The 12358-nt window shown below is 43.6% G+C and overlaps 1 protein-coding gene across 1 annotated transcript in view; it reads left to right on the forward strand.

Annotated features, from left to right (window-relative positions):
• Positions 1-12358, forward strand: part of GRM8 (glutamate metabotropic receptor 8) — a 1893470-nt gene that overhangs the window by 691129 nt on the left and 1189983 nt on the right. The gene's annotated exons all lie outside the window — the stretch shown is intronic.

Consider the following 12358-nt stretch of genomic DNA (forward strand, 5'->3'; position numbering starts at 1 on the left):
AAAAAAGTCTGTAATTTGAAGTAATACTGCAGTCTTGTAACTTTTTAACAACCTATCAAGTTACACACCATAATCACTATAACTGACTGTAACAACAATAGTCAAGGTACACACATAGAAAGTAGAAATCAAAACTGTAAAATGTTATTTAATAAATCTTTACTTCTGTGAAATGTTAATGTTTTTATGACAGCAGCAGAATATTCAAGAATGTGTTCAGTGGTAAAACTAATATAGTATATATTATTTCTGTTTTCTTCCTTGAGTGTCCACATAAACAGCCCTAAATTTGTGTCCCAATAGTACAATAGTAATAAGCCACCTAATGCTTCTCAGGTCAAATGGCACATTTAAATAAAAGATGAAAGGATTACTTAAACTGGAGCAGACTGTGGGGTTGATTCACTATTGATAATAGAATAATAGAATGCGATATATATATATATATATATATATATATATATATATATATATATATATATATATATATATATATATATATATATATATATATATATATATATATATATATCTACATATCTACATATCTACATATCTACATATATACACACACACAGTATCTCACACAAGTGAGTACACCCCTCACATTTTTGTAAATATTTTACTATATCTTTTCATGTGACAACACTGAAGAAATGACACTTTACTACAATGTAAAGTAGTGAGTGGAGTGTACAGCTTGTATAACAATGTAAATTTGCTGTCCCCTCAAAATAACTCAACACACAGCCATTAAGGTCTAAACTGCTGGCAACAAAAGTGAGTATACCCCCTAAGTGAAAATGTCCAAATTGGGCCCAAAGTGTTACTATTTTGTGTGGCCACCATTATTTTCCAGCACTGCCTTAACCCTCTTGGGCACGGAGTTCACCAGAGCTTCACAGGTTGCCACTGGAGTCCTCTTCCACTCCTCCATGATGACATTACGGAGTTGGTGGATGTCAAAGACCTTGCACTCCTCCACCGTCTGTTTGAGGATGCCCCACAGATGCTCAATAGGGTTTAGGTCTGGAGACATACTTGGCCAGTCCATCACCTTTACCCTCAGCTTCTTTAGCAAGACAGTGGTCATCTTGGAGGTGTGTTTGGGGTCATTATCATGTTGGAATACTTCCCTGTGGCCCAGTCTCTGAAGGGAGAGGATCATGCTCTGCTTCAGTATGTCACAGTACTCATTGGCATTCATGGTTCCCTCAATGAACTGTAGCTCCCCAGTGCCGGCAGCACTCATGCAGCCCCAGACCATGACACTCACACCACCATGCTTGACTGTAGGCAAGACACACTTGTCTTTGTATATTCCTCACCTGGTTGCCACCACGCATGCTTGTCACCATCTGAACCAAATAAGTTTATCTTGTCTCATCAGACCACAGAACATGGTTCCAGAAATCCATGTCCTTAGTCTGGTTGTCTTCAGAAAACTGTTTGTGGGCCTTCTTGTGCATCATCTTTAGAAGAGGCTTCCTTCTGGGATGACAGCCATGCAGACAAATTTGATGCAGTGTGCGCAAATGGTCTGAGCACTGACAGGCTGACCCCCCACCCCTTCAACCTCTGCAGCAATGCTGGCAGCACTCATACGTCTATTTCCCAAAGACAACCTTTGGATATGACGGTGAGCATGTGTACTCAACTTTTTTGGTCGACCATGGCGAGGCCTGTTCTGAGTGGAACCTGTCTTGTTAAACTGCTGTATGGTCTTGGCCACGATGCTGCAGCTCAGTTTCAGGGTCTTGGCAATCTACTTATAGCCAAAGCCATTTTTATGTAGAGCAACAATTATTTTTTTCAGATCCTGAGAGAGTTCTTTGCCATGAGGTGCCATGTTAAACTTCCGGTGTCCAGTATGAGAGAGTGAGAGCGACACATCTGCTCCCCATTCACACCTGAGACCTTGTATCACTAACGAGTCACCTGACACCGGGGAGGGAAAATGGCTAATTGGGCCCAATTTGGACATTTTTCACTTAGGGGTGTACTCACTTTTGTTGTCAGCAGTTTAGACATTAATGGCTGTATGTTGAGTTATTTTGAGGGGACGGCATATTTACACTGTTATACAAGCTGTATACTCACTACTTTACATTGTAGCAAAGTGTCATTTCTTCAGTGTTGACACATGAAAAGATAGAATAAAATATTTACAAAAAATGTGAGGGGTGTACGCACTTTTGTGAGATACTATATATATATATATATATATATATATATACACACACACAGTATCTCACAAAGATAGTGAGGTAGTGAGTACACCCCTCACCTTTTAATGTGACAACACTGAAGAAATGACACTTTGCTACAATGTAAAGTAGTGAGTGTACAGCTTGTATAACAGTTACATAGTTAGTAAGGTTGAATAAAGATACCAGTCCATCCTGAGTGAGTGTGGGTGCGTGTCTACAATTGTCCCTATCCCTATACATTGTGTCTCATTAAGATGCTCAGCTATTATTATTTTATTTAAGGTACCCATATAGAGCTGTCAATTTACGCAGTGCTCCACACATACATCGCACACTCACATCGTCCCTACCCTCAAGGAGCCTACAATCCAAGGTCCCCAACTCACATTCATATACTGGGGCCATTTTTTTGGACAGAAGCCAATTAACCTACCAGCATGTCTTTGGAGTGTGGGAGGAAACCGGAGTACCTGGAGGAAACCCACAGGAGAACATGCAAACTCCTGGCAGGTAGTGTCGTGGTTGGGATTCGAACCAGTGACCCTTTTTACTGGTACCCACTACACCACTGAGTACACTCCTAAGTGAAAATGTCCAAAGCAAGATCCAGAGTATAGCATAGCTGGAAACCAGGCTAAATAATGAACTGAGGTGTGGCTCAGAGGTAACAGGAGCAGTAAACAGAACATCATGGGTTCAATATCTCATTGAGCCACTTGGGGTGTGACCATGCCTGGCTGTCTGCATGGCATGGTAGGGACTGTGATAGTTCTCCCCTTAGAAATGCCCTCTGGGTGTGAACAGGTAGTTTGTCATGGGCATATGTACCAACAGTAGTGTAAGAAGACTTTTCCTTATTCCCCTTGGGCATTGCTGCTTTAGAAGTTCTTGCAGGGGAGACTTTCGTCGCTTGCAAAGCTTTTTCAAACATCTCCAGTTCCTGCTTATGGACTATGGTGCCATTCGAGTCATATGTGCAGTCAGGTGGTAAAACTTCCTTGGCAAGACAGGATGATGTTTCTGCAGTTACCACTATGGAGCTTGGGATGACTGCAGGAACTGGTTTGTTGTCAGAAGGTTGCATAGTTGTCTCTAGACCAGAGAGATGCCGGTATTGTTAACCACCATAGTCTGGGTACCCACTTGTGTAATTGAACATGGACAGGTCTTTCAGCAACCTTGGCAGTTGACAGGCAGATAAGTAGGGGTAGCAGGATGGATCCTAATAGTACTTACTTGAAGATCCTTTAGCTGAGGTGTGCAAGTTGGGCAGAGAGAAATAAAATGCCCTCTTTCTCCACAATAGAAATAAAGACCACAGCCTCTCCTCTGCTCTCTTTCACCTTTAGACAGCTTGGACCGGATGGCCCCGATCTCCATGGGTTCCACATCTTCCAGAGTAGGTGTATGTATATCCTCAGGAGTGTCTAGACTTTGTGGGTTTAGAGCTTCATGGCTTGGCACATACTGGAAAGGCTTGGAGTCATATCTGTACAGGGTATTCCTGCCCCTGGGTACCCGTAGGCCACGTGAACTAGGAGCAGACTTAGGAACCCTGGTTTTCTTTGAAACTGTAATGTGAGAGTCCAGAGCAAACATTAATGCTTCCCAGCTGTCCAAGACTGGACTCCTTTCCTGTAGTAGCTGATGAGCCCATGTTTTGATTTGCCCAGTGAGCAGGTTGATAGTAGCGCAAACCTTTATATAATCAGTGGCATATGACCTAGGCTTAAGAGCAAACAACAGCTTGAAATCCATCCTAAAACACAAGAAGGATGCATAGCTACCATCAAACTTCTCAGGCATCACAACAAATGGTTCAGGACATATTGGTTCCGGGGCTGGGCGTACTGTAGTTTTAAACAAGTGGACTGCTTACTGCAGCTCCGAAGCTGCCTGGGCTGTGAATCTGTGCACGGGGGCTTGATAGGAATTTACCAAAGGATTGTCGAGGTGAAGGTGTAGTCAGGGATTCCAGAAGTTAGAGTTAACGATGAACAAATCAGGGTCAGAAACCGGGGTCAGTCTTGGAACACTGCAACTTGTAACACAGGAACACAGCGACACAGGAACCTTTAGCAATACAAGAGACAATGAACTGACCAAGCTCTCAGAGTGAGGCAAAGTTTTATACAGCTGATTAGATAAACTGCCTCAGCTAAACCAGGAGTGACAGGTACTAATTGCAAAGCAAGGTCCAGAGTATAGCATAGCTAGAAACAAGGCTGAATAACGACCTGAGGTGTGGCTCAGAGACAAAGCAACAGGGGCAGTAAACCAAAAGTCATGGGTTCAATACCACCTTGAGCCACTTGGGGTGTGACCATGCCTGGCCGTCTGGATGGCATGGTAGGGATCGTGACATGTACTCACTCTTGTTGCCAACGGTTTACACATTAATGGCTGTGTGTTGAGTTATTTTGAGGGGACAGCAAATTTATACTGTTATACAAGCTGTACACCCACTACTTTACATTGTAGCAAAGTGTAATTTCTTCAGAGTCTTTAAATGAAAAAAAAAATATATATTTTCATATATTTTTGTATATATAAAGTGGGGACGGAAAGTATTCAGACCCCCTTAAATTTTTCACTCTTTGTTATATTGCAGCCATTTGCTAAAATCATTTAAGTTCATTCTTTTTCTCATTAATGTAAACACAGCACCCCATATTGACAGAAAAACACTGAATTTTTGACATTTTTGCAAATTTATTAAAAAAGAAAAACTGAAATATCACATGGTCCTAAGTATTCAGACCCTTTGCTCAGTATTTCGTAGAAGCACCCTTTTGATCTAATACAGCCATGAGTCTTTTTGGGAAAGATGCAACAAGTTTTTCACACCTAGATTTGGGGATCCTCTGCCATTCCTCCTTGCAGATCCTCTCCAGTTCTGTCAGGTTGGATGGTAAACGTTGGTGGACAGCCATTTTTAGGTCTCTCCAGAGATGCTCAATTGGGTTTAAGTCAGGACTCTGACTGGGCCATTCAAGAACAGTCACGTAGTTGTTGTGAAGCCACTCCTTTGTTATTTTAGCTGTGTGCGTAGGGTCATTGTCTTGTTGGAAGGTAAACCTTTGGCCCAGTCTAAGGTCCTGAGCAAGGTTTTCATCCAGGATATCCCTGTATTTGGCCGAATTCATCTTTCCCTTAATTACAACCAGTAATCCTGTCCCTGCAGCTGAAAAACACCCCCACAGCATGATGCTGCCACCACCATGCTTCACTGTTTGGGCTGTATTGGACAGGTAATGAGCAGTGCCTGGTTTTCTCCACACATACCACTTAGAATTAAGGCCAAAAAGTTCTATCTTGGTTTAATCAGACCAGAGAATCCATGCAGGCTTTCATGTGTCTTGCACAGAAGAGAGGCTTCCATCGGGCCACTCTGCCATAAGGCCCCAACTTGTGGAGGGCTGAAGTGATGGTTAACTTTCTACAACTTTCTCTCATCTCCCGACTGCATCTCTGGAGCTCAGCCACAGTGATCTTTAGGTTCTTCTTTACCTCTCTCACCATGCTCTTCTCCCCCGATAGCTCAGTTTGGCCGGATGGCCAGCTCTAGGAAGGGTTCTGGTCATCCCAAACGTCTTCCATTTAAGGATTATGGAGGCCACTGTGCTCTTAGGAACCTTAAGTGCAGCAGAAATGTTTTTGTAACCTTGGCCAGATCTGTGCCTTGCCACAATTCTGTCTCTGAGCTCTTCAGGCAGTTCCTTTGACCTAATGATTCTCATTTGCTCTGACATGCACTGTGAGGTGTAAGGTCTTATATAGACAGGTGTGTGGCTTTCCTAATCAGGTCCAATCAGTATAATCAAACACAGCTGATCTCAAATGAAGGTGTAGAACCATCTCAAGGATGATCAGAAGAAATGGACAGTGCCCGAGTTAAATATATGAATGTCACAGTAAAGGGTCTGAATACTTAGGACCATGTGATATTTCAGTTTTTCTTTTTTAATAAATCTGCAAAAATGTCAACAATTCTGTGTTTTACTGTCAATAAGGGGTGCTGTGTGTTCATTAATGAGGAAAAAATGAACTTAAATGATTTTAGCAAATGGCTGCAATATAACAAAGTGTTACAAATTTAAGGGGGTCTGAATACTTTCCGTCCCCACTGTATATGGCCTCATTTAAAGTCCCAATATTCCCCATTCCCCTTTTCCCAATTAATTATCTATATATATTCATGGTCGTGGCCCTATGACTGAATGACTGAGACAAATGTGGATCAAATAAACACGCGGTAAGACTTACAACATAAATAGACCTGTGGTGTGGCTTTGGTCGTCTGGTAGGTATGCCAAGGTAAGGAGGCATACCCAAGATAAATAATGCATGATTGTGGAGGAGAATGTGCTGAGAAGTGATGTAAAAAAGGGGAATGAGAGGGAGGGTATCGCAAACTGGAACCGACAAAGAGCAAGGGCGAATGGTCAGCTTAAATACCCTCTGGGCTCCCCCCATAAATTCAGGCCACCATACTGGCATTCTAATTTATGGTCGTGGCCCTATGACCGAGACAAATGTGAATCACATAAACACGCAACAAGACTTACAACATAAATAGACCTGAGGTGTGGCTTTGGTCATCTGGTAGGTATGCCAAGAAAAGGGGGCAAAAATAACCAGGTAGGGAAGTGTATCTTTTTTGGCTGCAACTTTATTGAGCAAGCTTGGAGAAGGCTTGGGCCATCTCCACTTGGGAGTTTGGAATATATCTGGCGAAGCAGGCAGACTTCCATCTGCCTAGTTTCTTGATCACATGGTCTGGTACTCTGTGCTGAGGCTGCATCCATCTGGAAAGGAATGTCCTGAATACCGACCAAGGTCAAGGCCTAAGTTGACCAGTAGGACCTTAACATGCTTAATAAACTGGCTGCCACTCAGGGAGTTGACTGAAAAAGCAGTAACAGGCTGGGGACTACCTGGCTGGGTAGGTGAGATAGCAGCTGGTCAAGGATCGTTACTGGGCACCAGGTGTTGAAGTTGATGTCCACTACGGTTCTGGTTTGCTGCGTTTTGGAGACCATAAGATGAAGGACATAATGGTTTAGGAAGCGAGTCAGGAGGTTTCTGTACAGAATCTGGCTACTAGTGCCACCAAAGGTGAATTTGCTAGGCCATAGAAGGCAAGGTAGATGGCCACCTGGATGACTAGGCTTGTGAGACATGCCCCTAAAGATAGTGCTCATGATGGGCAAGAGTTTGCCGTTGGTTGCGGACTGCTGCTTCTGGATACCACATAGGAGGGACTTTAATGTATGGGCCATGAACACAGATGGCTTACCGGGATCCCATGAGGACAGGAAATGCTGAATGCATGATAGTGTTATGAGCAAGAGCCAGCTGTGTGTGGCAATACGATATAAAAACTAGGGCGTGTCTAATGTTATCTGTCGTGGTTCTGGGACAAGCAGCTAGAAACCTGCAGTAGGTGTTCCAGGCCGCGCGATAAGCCTTTAGTGTGTTGCGGGATGAGCTGGGTAGCATTGCCAAGGTGTGGCTTCAAATCATAGTTCGTTGTGACCAAAGTGGGGTAGGAGTAGTCGTTGAGTCGGTTCTGGGTTCCCACCTTCTAGATGATGTCGGCCGTAGCCTGGTTGTCTATGTTGAAGAGCACTGTTAAACCTGTCCATGAGTGGCCCCAGACTTGGGCAGCTGCCACGATTGGATATAGCTCAAACAATGATGAAGATTGAGTGAAACCAGGAATTTAGGCAGATTTCTGGAGGCCAGGGTCTGGCAAACCAGTGATGGCCAAAAAATGCAGCAAAACCTGTGGAGGCTGCAGCATCTATACACTGGGGGGAGAACCTCTGGGGGAATCTAGGATGGAAAAGGATCTGGGGGTCCTAGTAGATGATAGGCTCAGCAATGGCATGCAATGCCAAGCTGCTGCTAATAAAGCAAACAGAATATTGGCATGCATTAAAAGGGGGATCAACGCAAGAGATAAAACGATAATTCTCCCACTCTACAAGGCTCTGGTCCGGCCGCACCTGGAGTATGCTGTCCAATTCTGGGCACCTGTCCTCAGGAAGGATGTACTGGAAATAGAGCGAGTACAAAGAAGGGCAACAAAGCTAATAAAGGGTCTGGAGGATCTTAGTTATGAGGAAAGGTTGCAAGCACTGAACTTAATCTCTCTGGAGAAGAGACGCTTGAGAGGGGATATGATTTCAATTTACAAATACTGTACTGGTGACCCCACAATAGGGATAAAACTTTTTCGCAGAAGAGAGTTTAATAAGACTCGTGGCCACTCATTACAATTAGAAGAAAAGAGGTTTAACCTTAAACTACGTAGAGGGTTCTTTACTGTAAGAGCGGCAAGGATGTGGAATTCCCTTTCACAGGCGGTGGTCTCAGCGGGGAGCATTGATAGCTTCAAGAAACTATTAGATAATCACCTTAATGACCGCAACATACAGGGATATACAATGTAATACTGACACATAATCACACACATAGGTTGGACTTGATGGACTTGTGTCTTTTTTCAACCTCACCTACTATGTAACTATGTAACTATCTGTGACTACCTGTGGTGACTGAGCTGACACTGATGGAACAAACATCGACATGCCACTCCAGTTGGTGAGGAACTCATCCCATATTGCTAAGTCCACTATCACTGCTGGGTCTAACCTGAGAACTTTGTCGGGGTCCTGTACTTGAGTGACATAAGACCCAAAGCCATGACCGCCCCTGAGAAATAATCCTCATGGCAAATTGAGCATCCTTGACAAGGACTGCAGCTGCCTCTTAGTACACCCTCATAACAGGGTAAAGTCTTGGATGACCATCCTAATATGGGCTAGTTTGCCAGGAGGCAGGCTGGCTTGCATGGCACGCGTGTCCAGAGTGATGCCTAGGAAGGTGATGGAGTGTGCCAGGCCCTTCACTTTATGTTCGACTATGGCACGTTGAGTTTGTAAAACACCACTCTTAACCTAATATAAACAACAAATATTCTGCACAGATAAAATAAACAAAATAAAATAAAATGCAGTCGAGGAATGCTAGCTGACACTTAAGGATAATTCGGAACGCCTCAATCAAACAGTAAGTAAGATGTAGTGCAGCGCAATCAAATAAAATTAAACAGTCCATAAATTCATTTGCATGGTGGAAACCAATTTTGTAAGTAAGAGGAGCCTCCTAAAGTGCAATCTTGGACAAAGACAGTAAAGAGGTGTTTCCAGCCCATCCACCACAGATACACCAGCCTCTCACCTCATATAGACTCGATCCATAAAAGGTCACACAGCATTTGACCTACACCTGGGGTACCGATCGTAAACGATCCAGCTGATGGTCGCATAGCACATATAGACAAGAAAGAAGGGGACAATCTAGTGCTCTCTGTAAGGATATTTATTTAAATAGCAGTAAAAAGAAGCACAATTTACTCACAAACAAAGCACTCTGGCCGAGTGCTAGCAAACAAGCATGTATTACATCTGGTTTCTAACCAGAAAGATGGCCGCAGGTGACGCCGACGTGACTCCTCCCCCATACGTGTTACATCCTGTGGGTGGGATTTATTCAGTGTGGGGTCAGAGACACGTCGTCGGTCCACTGTTATTTATATTACCACGGAAACAAACCAATAGACTCCCAAAGAAAGAAGCACAGCTGCAATGTAATAACACACCAGAATACCAGCATGAAGGGAGCCGTTCGTAATAGAATAAAATTATCTCAATACAAACATAAACACAAATAGAGAAACCTATGTCACTCAGTAATAATTAGGAACAAGGGTTAAAACCAACCTCATTGTTAACTAACATTAAAAAGAGAAGACACCCTGGTTTCTAAATTTAAATGAGAATGCACCCCAAGAGGCCTTAAAAGAAAGGACACTCATTATATATATCATATTACAAAATAAAACCTTAAAAATCCATCTGACATCATCCACGGCCATCTTCCAAGTACAAATACCACTAACATGCATATAAACCGAAGTATATAAAAATACACTACATATAAAATAAATACAATTAAAATTAAATGTAAAATAAACTCCATCCTTAAATGATACATAAAATCCTATCTATTAGAAATAAAACAATTGAGGTAAAACTCAACATTCAAGCCAGCAGGCGTTAAAACCTTGGTCTCATATATCCAAAAGGACTCACTTTGACTAAGCTGGCGAATGAAGTTGCCACATCGCCAATGTCTAGCAACTTTCTCTATTCCCCAAACCATGGGCCTGGTGCAATAGGATCCATGTAAGGGACTGGGAAAACACATTGAACAGCTACAGGCTGCTTTTGGATCCAAAGGTCAACATGGTGGCAAAGTAACAAGAATCCCTCCATTCAGTGCCGTGCCACCTCCAGAGGGATGGCTCGATAGGCAGGAGTTTGAATGCATCTGAGATGTCTGCTCTAGACAGCCAGGCACTAGTACCTATTTTAATGATGGCTTGGATGGCTAAGTCAACTGATGCGTATATGAGGGAGAATTCCTCAGAAGGAATCGGAGAAGTGAAGTGGACCTGATACGAACAATTGTGCCATGACTAGATTCAAATCAGGCTGTGAAATTAGTGAAATGGATCTGATACGAATCGTTGTGCCGCTGCTGCGACTGAACTTGAATTGGACTGTGAAGTGTGTAGCATGAAATGAGATAAATGAAACAAAACCTACACAAATCATTGTGCCGCCACTGCAACTGGACTCAAATGGACTGTAGAGTGTGTTTCATGAAATAAATGAAATGAAACTGACACAAATCATTGTGCTATTATTGTGACTGGACTCGCACTGGACTGTAGCGTGTGTTAAATGAAATAAAATAAATGTATGAGATGAACGAATCGTTGAGCTGCCGATGGACTGGATTAGAATCGGGCTATGGTAGAATGTTAGAGTCGCCACCTTGCCCCACTAACTGAGGGGTTGCATGTGTTAAGAGGAGGTGTAGCAGTAGGATAGTGAGTGAAGAGGGATACAGAAAACTTGGATAAGAAGGAAAAGGGGAGAAGTACAGGGCAAGAAATGACATGCGCAGGGAGGAGCGGCTGGGTTCTATTGTGTAGAACCCTGTACAGTGAAAATTTTGGAAACTCGAAAGAGTGCATGGCAACCAAGATGAGCCAGGAGGTGACTGGCCAGTAACTGATGCTCGGGTGCCTGTCTGTGCTGAGCACATACCTGTGGACCATAGCCCCAGGGCGTACTGGGTCAAGCGTCTAAAGTCTGGTACGGCCTACATAGGAATGTTGCGGTCTGTAGACAGTGACGTATGCTTGGCCTGCTAACACTTGCACTGTCAGCAAGCTCAGCGTATTAGCGATCTTGTCTGTGTAGGTGAAGGGTCGCCCTTTGAAAATAGAGTGTAATGCAGAGACACATGTGACAGTAACTAACTGATAGATGGCACTGATGGGCACTGATAGGTGGCACTGATGGACACTGATGGGTGGCACTGATGGACACTGATAGATGGCACTGAGAGACACCACTGATCAGGAGGCAATGGCAGGCATTACTGATGGGTACTGATTGGCATCATCTATGGGTACTGATTGGCATCCCTGTTGGTCATGGGTGGGCATACCTGGTGGTCATGGGTGGGCATCATTGGTGGGCATCCCTGGTGGTCCTGGGTAGTATCCCTGGTGGTGCTGGGTGGGCATCCTGGGTGGGTTGTACTGATAATCATTGCAGACCCCCCTGTCGGGAGAGCAGCCGACCAGCTCTCCTCTACTCTCATCTGTCAGATGTAATAGAGGAAAAGCCGATACCTGGCTTTTCCTGTTTACACTGTGATCAGCTGTGATTGGACACAGCTGTTCACGTGGTAAATAGCCTCCATCAGAGGCTCTTTACCTAGATCAGAGTTGCGGTGTGTCAGACTGACACTGGCTTGTTATCCTGCTGGATGTCATATGCTGCCCAGTCAGGATAACTGAACCACTTCCCGGCCATCATTCTGCTATAGGCCAGGCAGGTAGTGGTTAAAAATAAAAAAAATCCACTATTTATCTTGTGGTAAAGGTATATATTTTAGGACGTACAAAACAACAATGTGGGGAACTTTGCACTGACCAGTAAGATGAATGAGGACAATGTATCAGGGTGAAAATGTTATGCCCTTAGCTCAGGAATGTTGAA

This window comes from Aquarana catesbeiana, linkage group LG03, assembly GCF_042186555.1.
Source record: "Aquarana catesbeiana isolate 2022-GZ linkage group LG03, ASM4218655v1, whole genome shotgun sequence".
Classification (NCBI taxonomy): Eukaryota; Metazoa; Chordata; class Amphibia; order Anura; family Ranidae; genus Aquarana; species Aquarana catesbeiana.